Source organism: Gouania willdenowi, chromosome 13, assembly GCF_900634775.1.
Source record: "Gouania willdenowi chromosome 13, fGouWil2.1, whole genome shotgun sequence".
Taxonomy (NCBI): domain Eukaryota; kingdom Metazoa; phylum Chordata; class Actinopteri; order Blenniiformes; family Gobiesocidae; genus Gouania; species Gouania willdenowi.
The window spans coordinates 41,108,892-41,120,971 of NC_041056.1; the positions used below are offsets into that span (position 1 = coordinate 41,108,892).

Below are 12,080 nucleotides of genomic sequence, written 5' to 3' on the forward strand. Positions count from 1 at the left end.
CATTCATTCATTCATTCATACGCTATAGTGAGGCTGACTGCATCATCAGGAACATATTACAGTGAAACAATATGCTCTCATCCCACTGTGTGTGATAAATAGAGGTCTACCTGAATAGGTAATAAAGCTGTAATAAAGTTTAACTGCAGAGAGCTGTCTGTTGATCATCCAATGGATTAATAATCATGACCATATATAATATCACGCTTTTACGCATTAACAATGTCAGCAGCTTCCTGTCTGGGTTCTTTCATTCCTGCCTTTTCTGTAACAACAGTGTTGTTTTTGGTCTGAATGATAAATTTTAATTATTCATAATTTTAAACTTAAGGAACACCTAACCTGGTCGGAACCAGGTGGATCAGATCTGAGCGAGTATAAAAGCTTCATGGTCATCATGGATCATAAGCTGTTCCTCCATTGTAAAGACGGTCGCTTTGCCAAGTTCTCTATTGATTGGTCAGACGTTGCAATCTCCACCCTTTATATGGGAGCGCGCACATAGCCATGCTAAAATCACTTGGTCTAAATTAGCATGTTGTTATCGACCTTCGTAGGACAGTTTCTCTCTGACAGGGAATGTTTGGTTAGGTGAAACCCGCTTACAGAGATCAATCCAGGATATAATTATCTAGCTTTGTAGCATACCCCCCATAGATCGGTGTTGTTAAGCACTTTTCAAATATGTTGTGATAATGGATGATTTACTTCATACTTCATCATGTGACTGATGCTACTCAGTAGAATAGAAACACACGACCAGTGAAAAATCACACACATTAAAGTTCATCTTCATCTAGTTTAAAAACAAAAAGTGTTCGTATTTATTGCATTTCATACACAAGGCCACTTAATGTGCTTTACATGATCAAAAAGTGCAACAGAAAACGTTCAGCAGCTTAAAAATCAATAAGAACTTCAAAATCAACAACAAAAAACATTTGAAACCATCAACAAACACATTACATCAACAACAACATGACCAAAAATATCCCTCTCAATCATACGCAGTAGAGAAAAAGAAAAGCCTTTAACTTTGATTTAAAAATGTTCACGTGATGCTGACTTCAGCTCTGCTGGCAGTTTGTTCCACTTTTTTGCAGCATAACAACTAAACACAGCATCACCTGGTTTACTGTGAACTCTGGTCTCCACAATCTAAGTCACACATTTGATAGAAATAATTATAATTAATAAAAAATAGGTGAGATTTTGTAAAGTCTGATAAAATCAACAAAATTCCATTTGCTGCATTATTTTGTCAGTCAGTGTTATTTCTTTACATTTTAAGGTCAAAACCAAAACTTGAAGCAAAATAAATCATTCTTTATGATATTCAGTTTTATTTATAAAAGTCTTTAGTGTCCATGTTCACTTCTTCTCAGTGAGCACAGAACTCAAACAGTTAAATAATGTTTGTTTCTCACATTGTGAAAAGCAGTGACGTGCAGTCAGGGTAGGCAAGGTAGGCAGTGCCTACCCAAGGGTGAATTAATATTTTGATTATTTGTTTTAATTATAATTTATTTATTTTTCTATTTCCGATAGCCTACAGTACCTGTAATTTTGAAAGTGTCAGCATTTTGTGTTTTTTATAGCCCAAATGACTAAACAGCGCTATTTCCTGGTACGGCAGACACGCTGCACAGTCTCACTCTGCTGTAAGGCAGGAGGAGGAGCCAGGAGAAGGCCACACCCTCTCCCAAAAGCACGTTGCTGCTCTGCCTCTGTTCCCATAGCATGTTTTTATGTGTTGTCAGTTACCCAAGATGACAACGATTTAAGTAAAAAGGCAGCGTAGAGAGCTGCCTTTGGACGTAACCGTGCTATGCTAAATGCTATACGTACCTTCAGAACACATTAGTGAATCGATATCACGAGACCGCTGCTGCTACGTTCTCTAGCTAGTGGGCGGGATAACACTACAGTCAGGATGACAGTGCGAGAGATGATAAAGAATTTTTCTTTTTAGGAAAAACAACAGCTTTTAAAAGATGGAGAGCAACACCTGAGTTACTAGACCTTCAGCAAAGGTAAGGTCAGAAAAGGGTTCGTATTTTCTAGTGAATGGTACAAAAGGAAGAATTGACTTTGTGGATGCTCCTCACTGAGGCTGTTCTGAGTTGTTTTTGTTGTCATTTTCTCCATTTTTTCTGTTTCCAACATAACAACGGATGTGCTGCCGTGTCATGAGATATATCTTGTTGGGAGAGTATGGAGGCTATATTAAATAATTGTTTATGTTTCTTTAATGGTGTTTATGATGTTGATTTTGTTAGATGGCTAAATACTTGTTCATGTGAATCTTGTTGGGTTTTTTCTTTCTTATTATAAATTTTATATTTTGATAAGAGCATTGAGATGACTTTGTTGCAAATTGTGCTATACAAATAAAGTTAAATTGAATAAACACTTGTCAGCAGAAACATATGAAATTGTCATTGGTGGTCTCGATTTGCAGCACCCTGCCTACCCTACCCTAGTGCTCACGGCACGTCACTGGTGAAAAGCAGATGACCACTGAAGGTGTTGTGGTTATTACTATTATCAAATAACCTACTACCTGCCCATAGACGAGAAAATACAACATCTCCCACCTCCAGCAGCAGCGTAGCACCATTAGCAGATTTACCTCCATCAGAAGGCTGATGCTCATATGCGGTACAAATGTGTTGTCCGTTCTTCATCAGCCAGGCCCCCGAGCTTTGTGAAGATTCTCCAGAGCCATAAATGTAGAGCTCAAAGTGATAGGCCCCCCTCACTGGTGCAGTGAAGAGCCATGTGGGACACCTTGGTCAATGAATGGATTGATTTTTATCACCTTAATATTCATTAAAACAGTGCTGTTTGTACCTGTCAGTGGGTTATAGGCGTTTCCAAGATTTTCAATAACTTTTCTGAAGATCAAGTTTGTGTGTGTGTTGAACGGTCCAATGGTTGCTGATCCAGAAGCCAGCAGGGCGGCGGAGAAGGCAACCTGCCTCACTGTAAGAGAGAAAAGTCCTTTTAAAGTAGCTGATGGTCCAGGAACAGGACTGCTGAGGTACTGAGATAAAATCACAAACCTTCTCTGGCTTTCCTCAGAGCTTCCACCTGCTTTTCAGTGACATTTGCTTTGGTTTTAATGGTGACCAGCTCTGCTGCCTGTGCTGAAAGAAAATCCTTTGCACTTATTCTCTATCAAAAGAAAGCTACTCCAGTAAGTACGCTCCATAGAAAACACTGGGCAAAGAGGCGTATGCATAGGATGCCTACGAATTGCACAGTGGACAAGCGTAGTTATTCTACACTTTGGAGTAAGACAGAGTTGAAACATCAGGAGAATCTCCAATGGTGGCTGCTGCTAAAACTGATGAGTGGGTGAGAAAGTTCTCTTGGTTGATTATTATAACAAGTCTGCAGCTGTAAAATGTAGCCTGTTAGTTTGAATCAGGGTTTAAACCTGTAAATCCATTCAATACAAAATGTTCAACACATGTTTTATGTGTTTTAGGTGACTTCAGCAGTGTAACTTATTTGAATTTGCAACAAACTATAAAGTTATTTTTAGGGGCATTTACAATAACTGAAACCTTATATATTTATTTTTTTAAATGATTATTTAGCAGCCAAACATATTGATATTTTTTTCTTGTCACGGCAAATTTGCGGTTGACCTCATTTGGAGACATGATTTATTGCTCTGGTTGAGTGATGGAGTCCAGGCGAGGCATTGATGATTTTATAAAAAAAGGTTTATTATAAAACTAAATAAAAAGGAGTACAAAGATGGACAAAATTAGTGACCGCCCCGGGCGGACGTCCGATGACAGAGTGGCCCACAGTTCTAACTCATCACGTATATTCCCCCTCAGTCCCCCTCCCTCCTCCCCCCAGGAGATAAAGAGGACAGAGGAGGTGAAAGAAGAGGGTGAAAAGAGACAGTTTCTTCTTTAGGTCAAAACAACCAGTTCTCTGGTATCTCCTGATTGTCGTGAGTGCTAGAGGTGTGTGCGTGTATGGTGTTTGTGTGTATGAATGGATGTGTATTGGGTGTGTATGTGTGACTATGTGAGTGTGTGTAGGCATGTGACTGTGTGATGCCTCTGTGTCTGAGGGATAAGATGTGTTTTGGGAAGCTGACCTCGAGAAGAGAGCAGAAAACATGAGACAGCAGAAATGAAAAGTCTCAACTTAAAGCCTTAAAAAGAATAAGGTCTATGAGTAAATATGTTAATAAACATAACTAACAATTTTGCCCTGACATTCTCAACACATATAAGAATTTATGAATAAAACATTTCAGACAAATATTTATCAATTTCATTCAGGTATCTGGAGCACTTTAACAGTTCTGTCATTGCAAATGCTATACTTACATTGGATTTGTTGTTGTTGTTGTGTGTTTAGTTGTTGCTGCTGTTGAAGTTGTTGTTGTTGTGTGTTTAGTTGTTGTTACTCTAAAAGATAAAGTACATGATGAGAACATGTAAGATTAATCCACTCTATGAAGGACAGATGTAGCTTATTTGAATACACAGTGTATTTGCTTCTGTCTGCTTTAAGATGTTAATAACATCATTAAGGGCCTGTACTACGAAGCTGGATTTCCTCTTATCGCGCTAACTTCCTCGATCTAATCAGTTTGTGCTATACTTTGACGCTGGCTAACTTCATATGGAGCTAAATCACCATGGTAACTTAGGCTGAACGACTAACCTGAGGGGTATTCCATAAAGGAGGGTTAACAAACTCTGAGTTTATCCATAAACTCTGGGTCAACATACCCCGCGATGGGAAACTCTGGGTATCTGATTCCATTACAGCTGGTATGAAGTGGGTTAATCGACCCTGAGTATGTAAACCTTGGGTTACTGACGTGCACGTGTGTGATAAAAAGCCATCATCAATGGATTGAAGATGAGTCGAGCTGCCATGGCAACCACCCGGAACAGAGTGATTTATTCACCTTAATGGGTGAAATAAGCCGGTGTTTGAGGAATATGAGCCTGTTCTAAAGGTGTGTTCAGTCTTCAGTGATTATAGTGGCTTAAATCACCTGTAATTAGTCACACTTTTTGGTCACTTCATCACTTTATTGCTTCAGTGACGTGAAGAGTGGTGAATAAAATGTGTCTGAGGAGACGTGTCAGCAGCATAGGATGTCTGCATAGAGAGTCCTCCTGTTACACTGGATATAAAGACAGTAAATGCTGCTTGATATCACATCATTTATATTGATTTTTAATGTAATATTGTCGCCAGAGTCATCTCAACGTCCTAAAAAAAACACTGAAGCAGGACGCGAACCCGTGACCCATCGCTTCCAAGAGCAGCGTCACAATTCACTGCGTCATCATACCTTCATAGATGCATCATCTCCAGATTTAACTGTATAATAATATAAAACAACACTCGAGCCTTAAAAGTGGATTAATTTAAATGATCATCTTCTCCTTTATATTATCCACAGGTTTGTATTCAGTGAACTTTACTACAGACATCAGTAGATGTTTTAATGTAGATCAACCTCTCAGTGTGTTTCACTTAATGATCTGTATCCACAATGTTATAAATAAAACAACCGTTTAATAAAAAATAAATAAAAAAACATAAAGCAACACATTAGTAATGATGTGACCACGTCTGTGGTGTGTGATGTCACTAATGTGTTTCAGAGAAAAGTTAAGGTTCATAAAGTGTTCAGAAACGGTGTTCAGGTGGGCGGAGCCAGGTAGAAACCCAGGGTCCAGTGACCAGGTTTAGTTCACGGACAATGTTGTCATGGTAACATACTCAGAGAAGAACATACCTCACGTTTAGGAATGAGATACTCAGAGTTTCCCTCATTTGAGCCTGAACATACTCAGAGTTTGAACATAACCTGATTTATGGAACACCCCTCTGGTCTGGACCAGGTTATGAAGTGGATACGATCAGAGCGAGTACTAAAGCCCCACCTCCTGACCAATCAGTTCACTTAAAAAAACAACCTGCTCCATAAAGGGAATCATTCTGTGTCAGTGTGTGGATCTGATGTGATGTGAATATTTATCCTTTCATTTACCGATGACCCATTAATTCATTCATTCATTCATTCATGTATTCTGTGTTGACACAGACTTTATGATATAGACTGAGCTGTATGAACACAGCGTCAGAGCCACATACATAGGTCTGTGCCTTATTAAAGTAAAACTAATCAGAGTGTCTGTTTAATCTCCATCTATTACAGTAATATTGTATAATTTCACTAATTTAAGTATTAACACTCATCATTTCCTGCATTCATGCATCCATGCTGCTTGTACTGCAACAACATAGATTTCTATCTGGTGGACTGACCTACATTCGTCATTTATTTATCATTTTATTAATTAATAAAGTGAAACTGATCAGAGTGGATTAATAATGTATAATCTCATGCTTTTACGCATTAACAGTGTCAGCAGTTTCCTGCCTGTGTTCTTTTCTTTTTGCTTTTTCTGCGGCAACAGCGTTGTTTTTGGTCTGAATTATAGATTTTAAATATTCATATTTCTAAATAATTATTCCTCAACTGTGACGTAAGTTGCTCTCCACAATATTTCCGTGTTTCTGATTGGTCTGACACTACAATCTCCACCCCTTTCATTAGAGCGTGCACGTAGCCATGCTGAAATCACCTTTCTAAAGTGAACGTGTTGATATCACGCTTCATAGTCTGGGTTCTCTCTGAGAGAGAATGTTTGGTTGGGTGAAGCTATCGGACAAAAATCCAGGATATAATTATCAGTATTTGTAATACAGGCCCATAAAGTCTTTAAACACAAAGCTTTGATTAATCAGAGATTTGTTTCTTTTCTATCTTTTATCTTGAGGAACTATTACAGTATAAATCTATGTTTCCACAGTGTTCTACTATGTTCTAACGCTGAGTGATGTACATCACATTACCTTCATTCTGTCTTTGCAGGTGCTTCACCTCCACCTCTAGTTTAGCCAGCTGGACGATGATGTCTCTCAGCACAGAGTTGATGTCAAGGATACAGATCTGCTGTTGGTTCAGGACACTTGGAGGTTTGTCTTCTGCAGGTTTGGTTGAAATAACTTCATTCTCAGACTCAGCTTGGGGTGCAGCTGCTGACACGCAGCAGATACTGAGCAGCACTAATGGAAGAAGCTTCTCTGTTTGTGCATTTCAACTGTTAAACCATCCTTAGATATAGTCCTGACTGTAGGACAGTGATCAATGAGTTACCAGGAGAGTTTATCAGACACACATGCTGCAGATAACATTCAGCACTTTGAAGATTAAATCAAACTTTATTGTTATTTATATCAATAAATGTCCAATAAAGTTAGAAGCAGCATTCCCATCAATGCTGAAGCTGTAAAATCTTCACTGATGTGTTGTGGCTTTGAGTCGGAGCCTTTTTTTCTTGAAGTCCACCATTATTTCTTCTTAGAGGTGTTCAGATCCAGGCTGTTACTGTTGCACCAAAATGTCTGTTTTTGTGTGTTTATTTAGCACGTCCCAGGTGGTAACTGTCACAATCATAGGTGCCGATTTCTTGGGTGCTTTGGGGTCCGAGATGGCTGAGTACTAATGATGCTCCGATATTCCGGCCACCAAAAATGGCCCAAAAGTGTCAGGGTTCTCGCCAGAACTATTAAGCGTAGGGACCCCCGACGTTGTAATTTTGCTCCCCTACGGAGTGATGGCGCCCCCTATGTTCAGTTTTTAGCAACTGTTGTTTTTTTTACCTTTTTTAATCGATACCGTCGTAATAATTGTTGCACGCGTGGACACAAAAGAGACTTCCAGTAGTGCACGGGTTGTTTTCACTCTTTTTATTCTGAAAAACCCAGAAACACATACATCAGCCACACCGTCTATTTAATACATAAAGCTGGTCATCATGTTTCTAAAACGCGCAACAGATCATTCTACATGTGCACGCACGGATGTGAATACGGGATGAAACGTGTTTGAACTTAAAAAGACATCGTCTTCATTCTGATTGGACAGGTTCAGGCCAAGGTCTCTCGGGCCAAACTCTACTGTGTGCATGCGTGTGTGTGTGTACATGCGTGCCCTCCGTGTGTGTGTGTATATGTGTCCTCCACGCATGTGTGTGTGCACGTTAATCCCCTGCAGGGCTGTGTGTGCGTTCCAATATTACTGCATAATAACATAATAACTTAAATTTGAAAAGCTCGTCTTGGAATCAGTATTTTGAATCAAATGTTATTTTTTTGTCTCAACAGTGTCTGTGGTGTAATTTGGGGCACATCAATATCAAGGAGCAGTTTTGTAATAAGGATATTGATGTGTGTGTCCCTGTGGAGGAAGAAGAGGATGTTCAGCCACTGAGAGGCTGAAGGTCCACCCTCACATCATAAAACAGTGTTTGTCTAACTCAAAATCACAATAGCCGCTTAAATATCCATGTGTTTTACTGTAATGTGCAGCGGCGTTGAGCAGCTCTAATTATTTGAGCCTCAACATTGAAATTTGGAATGAAAGGACAATCCATAACTGACTGGTGTTCAGGTGGGCGGAGCAAGAGCTCAGACTTAGGTATTGCTTCACTTCATATTTACTGATTACTACTAGTTTTTTCTTATTTCTTACAACAGGACTTTAAACCACGTTATCACGAAATGTTGCACTTTGATCATGAAAAGTACATTGAATAGCCGTGTGTATGAAACGCAATATACAAATACACTTGCTTTGCCTACTATCATGATGCTGTTATCTGCTTATGAACTGACAAGCTGAGATTCACTGGAAACCAAACCTTAGATAAAGATGTTTCTCTCTCGTTGTTTCCACGGTAAATCAATCAGAGAATGAAAGGCGGGCCAATACTGCTAGGTACTGCGTGAGTTACAATAAGTTACATGCTGGGTGCGAGGGGTCGGCCCAGTGTCCTCCTTACTTTTGTTTAGTTTGGCCAGGATCTCCAGTCCCTTTTGTTTTGTTGAGTTATTTTTGATTATGTAGCTACTTTTTAGAACTTTTGTGTAAATAAATTCTTTGATAACTACAGTATACAGTATTTCTGTTAGGGTGTCTGTTATGTTGCTTAGATACAATTACAACTTCACAAACTTCATGAGACAGGGCTGGAGTTATAGCGTTGAATGCATTTTTGGGACAATATCACATGCAATTTCTCAATGTAAAACTTGTCGTCTAATGCAGGGATTCCCAACCTTGGGGTCAGGCACCAATTTGTCCATATTTTGTAAACCAGGTGTTACATGACATAAGGTATAACCTGGACAAAAAAGACAAACAGTGTTGGTTCTACTGGACCTCAGTTGCGTTTTTGATACCGTAAACCACACATTCTTTTAAAGGTTCAGTATTCTGCTATTTTTCACCCATCTCTTCTAAGAACCCCAACAACAGTATTTCAGGTTTATTCTCCCAAACTCGCCTGTTTTCTGGAGTTTTAGCCTCTGAAAAGTCACTTTCAGAACAATTCTCAAAATGGGCTGATTCACGGCCTACTTATGCATATTAATGAGTAGGCGTGTCTGTAGACGCTAGCCACTCGCGATTATCTTTCGCTATGCACACGCTCTTGTTATTGTTTTCAGCCAAAAAACTGCACATTACAGTAAAACACATGGATATTTAAGCGGCCATTGTGATTTTGAGTTAGACAAACACTGTTTTATGATGTGAGGGTGGACCTTCAGCCTCTCAGTGGCTGAACATCCTCTTCTTCCTCCACAAGGACACACACATCAATATCCTTATTACAAAATTGCTCCTTGATAGTGATGTGCCCCGGGTTACACCATCTATCATTGACAAACACAGCCAGACCCCATCCTTCCCGCTTACCACTCTCTCATATTTTCTCCTCTAAGGTCCATAAAATAACATGTGGTGTGCCTCAGGGATCAATTTAAGGCCCTGTTTTATTTAATCTGTATAAGCTCTCTCTTGGTGATGTCATCAGGAGGCACGGAATTAACTTCCACACTTGCGCTGATGATACCCAGCTGTATATCTCCGTGCTCCTGATGACATCAGTCCAATGGATGCTCTTTTTAACTGTATTTTAGATATTTTTCGGTTGTCTGTTTTTGTGTCATAAAAGTGTGATAAAATTCCAAATATGCGACTGTTTTTTCCACCTTTGGACATCAACCAGGGTCTCCTACAATTGATTGATTGATACTGATATATCCTACTGAAGTAGAAGTAGTTACTTGATTAAAATTGCACTTAAGTACAAGTAAGTCATACATAAAACACTTAAGGACAAGTAAAAAGTAGCTCAATTAAATAGTACTCAAATTAAAAGTTACTAGTTACTTTCACCCACCCACATTTATTGTTGGTAAAAAATGTTGCCACGCTTTCTTTGCATACAGTAAACATCTCATGTATAAACTTAAAAAAGAAGAGACCAAATCTACCACATTTGGCATTAAATTGCTAAATTTGAACTTTTAAACAGTGCCGTGCCAAATGTGCCAAATGTGCCAGGTGACTTCGGTCCACAAAAGCAGCAGTAGGTAGTTCTTCTCAGAAAATAACCAGCATTCAATGCTGTTTTGGTGCGGTGCATTGCGTTTAATCTAATTGGTCGGCTATGATGTGACGCATTTGATTGTTGTCTGGGATATTTAATTTTTTGTAATTTCACAATATATGTTGATCATTTTAAAACCAGAAATAATAATTTACTCAGTAACGGCTGGGTGTATATATATATATATATATATAGGTACAAGAAAAAATACTCCTTTAGAAATATACTCAAAAAAGTACAAGTACCCATAAAAGCAACTCAATTCCACTAATGTGAGTACTTGGTGTGAGGTGGGCTTTTCAAGCATGGCTGCTATAAAGAGGGAAAAATAGACAGACTCAGAGCTGTTTAGGAAGATCTTTGTGTGTCTTTCTTCAATTCCTACAAAAAAATATCAGCTTTGTGTTCAACTAAACTGGCCCAGGTTTCATACTAAGTTGAAACTAGATTTTTACTAAGTTTTAAAACATGTACTTTTTGCAATGTTATTTTTTCATTTTTTTCTGGAGGTGTACCTTTGGATTTTTCTAATAGAAAATATGTGCTGTGGCTCCATAATGTTGAGAAACTCTGATTTACACAATGATTCATTCTGACTTTGTCCTGTGGGACACACTGGATACTTTAAGGCAGTGGTTCTCAAACTGGGGTCTGGAGACCTCAAGCAGTAGCTTCAGTGTTAGTGAAACAATATAAATACTTGTTTCATGTTGTACCATTACAAAACACATATGAGGACCAATGCACCAATAAAACAAACATAGTTGACAGTTTATGACAGTGGACATCTCATGTATAAACTTAAAAACGTTAAAAACCAAATATTGCACAATTGGAACTTAATTTATTTTCCACAGGCATCTGTATAAAATAAAAGGTTTGTCAAAATGTACAATTATTTCTTAAATTAAATAACACCAATAAATTCAATTAAAAGTAAAAGAAATTCTCTCAGAATAGATACATTTATGAACTCTAAAACTGCCATGTGATTAACAGCATAGTAGGTAGAAACCACAACATGAACAAAAGTTGATCAGAAATGACACAACTAAGAACATATGGATTATGGTCAATGTGAAGAGACCATAAGACGAAATATTAAAAAAAATGAAATCACGTAACGTTTGGGTGTTGAAATGTAATGAATACTTTACTTCTTTTAAATTGTACTTGAGTAAAAGTAAAATTACTGATTTAGAAATATGCTCAAAAAAGAACCCATAAAAGCAAGTCAATTACAGTAACGTGAGTATTTGTAATCCATTACTTTCACCTCTGTTTATATTTTGAACCTTTCAAAACTAAAACCTGCACTAGACAATGTGGATTGTTTATTTTACAGAGCTGCTGATCACATGCTGTTATTGATCAATTTTATTGTCTCATTGATCTGTAGATATTATTGTCTTATAGATCGGTGTTGTTAAGCACTTTTCAAAAATATGTCGTGATTATGGATGATTTCATCATGTGACTAGTGCTACTCAGTAGAATAGAAACACACGACCAGTGAAGAGTCACACACATTAAAATTCATCTTCGTCCATTTACTAGTTT

The 12,080-nt window shown here is 38.2% G+C and overlaps 1 long non-coding RNA gene across 2 annotated transcripts; it reads right to left on the minus strand.

The window, feature by feature from the left end:
- Positions 1 to 2,774: 2,774 nt before the first annotated feature.
- Positions 2,775 to 7,185, minus strand: LOC114474847 (uncharacterized). 2 transcript variants are annotated; one of them, XR_003675397.1, is made up of 5 exons: positions 6,916 to 7,185; positions 4,359 to 4,439; positions 3,066 to 3,144; positions 2,854 to 2,985; positions 2,775 to 2,790 (listed from the first exon to the last, which is right to left on the minus strand). It is a non-coding gene; the product is annotated as an uncharacterized LOC114474847 (long non-coding RNA). The 2 variants fall into 2 exon arrangements; XR_003675396.1 differs by having other exon boundaries at positions 3,066 to 3,149.
- Between the last annotated feature and the right edge of the window lie 4,895 nt (positions 7,186 to 12,080).